The 1037-nt window shown below is 35.0% G+C and overlaps 1 non-coding gene across 1 annotated transcript; it reads left to right on the plus strand.

The window, feature by feature from the left end:
• trnap-cgg lies at positions 1-72 on the plus strand. Its single transcript has one exon. It is a non-coding gene; the product is annotated as a tRNA-Pro (tRNA).
• The last annotated feature ends 965 nt before the right edge of the window (positions 73-1037 follow it).

Genomic DNA, 1037 nt, shown 5'->3' on the forward strand with positions numbered 1-1037 from the left:
GGCTCGTTGGTCTAGGGGTATGATTCTCGCTTCGGGTGCGGGAGGTCCCGGGTTCAAATCCCGGACGAGCCCTTACTTTGAAAATCTCTACTTCATTAAAACACATATTTCTACGAATATGTCTGTGTTACCTAAACTGCCGAAGCGTCGCGAAAAGTCACGCAACACCCAAACTGACGGAGATGTGTACATTTAATATGTACTTCTGATCTACTCTGAAGTACACAAGTGTCCAAGCTTGATTAGTTATTATAGTATTCTGATTTATAAACCAACACTTTTAAACGAGACAGAAATGATTACTTTTAGTTCTACTAATTATTTCGAGAACTCAACTAAAGTTAGTTCAAAGTGAGATTTATGATTAATTAAAAAGACAGAATTCTATGATTAACAAACACTTGAGAAATATGTATTGTTTCTCACTATTTACTCAAGTGAAGAGACAAAAGTATAAGCATTAAAATATACTTAAAGTACCAAAAGTAAAAAAAGTACTTATTCTGCACAAGCGCCACAAAGCAACCAAAGTTATTTCACTAGAGTAAAAAGTACAATTTGTCCCTCTGAAACGTAGTGGAAGTAAATTACAAGTACACCAAAATTGTACTTAAAAACAGTACTTGAATTAATGTACTTAGTTAAATGTTACCACTAATTGACAGCAGTACTGTGTTGTGCTTCCTGCAGTGAGGAGGATGGTGGTTGGAGTGCACGTGGTGGAGGAGGTCGCTGTTGAAGACACAATCGAAGTGATGTAAGTATTATTCATATATGTATTAAGTTATGCTAATCGGACCACTAAGGCAGTTGTTTTCATAACACATGTACCATCAATTCAATCACAGCTGATTTATATACAGCCCAATATCACAAAACATGTTGGTCTCAGTGGGCTTTACAGATTAACAAACAGAGATGAAGAAAAAAAAGATAAATACAATTACAGACAATTAATGGAAAGGCAAGATATAACGTGACATACAAATAACATGAGGTGAAATACAACAGAAAGACAATAAAAATACAATGAAAAC

The sequence above is a fragment of the Gymnodraco acuticeps genome, unplaced genomic scaffold (genome assembly GCF_902827175.1).
Source record: "Gymnodraco acuticeps unplaced genomic scaffold, fGymAcu1.1, whole genome shotgun sequence".
Classification (NCBI taxonomy): domain Eukaryota; kingdom Metazoa; phylum Chordata; class Actinopteri; order Perciformes; family Bathydraconidae; genus Gymnodraco; species Gymnodraco acuticeps.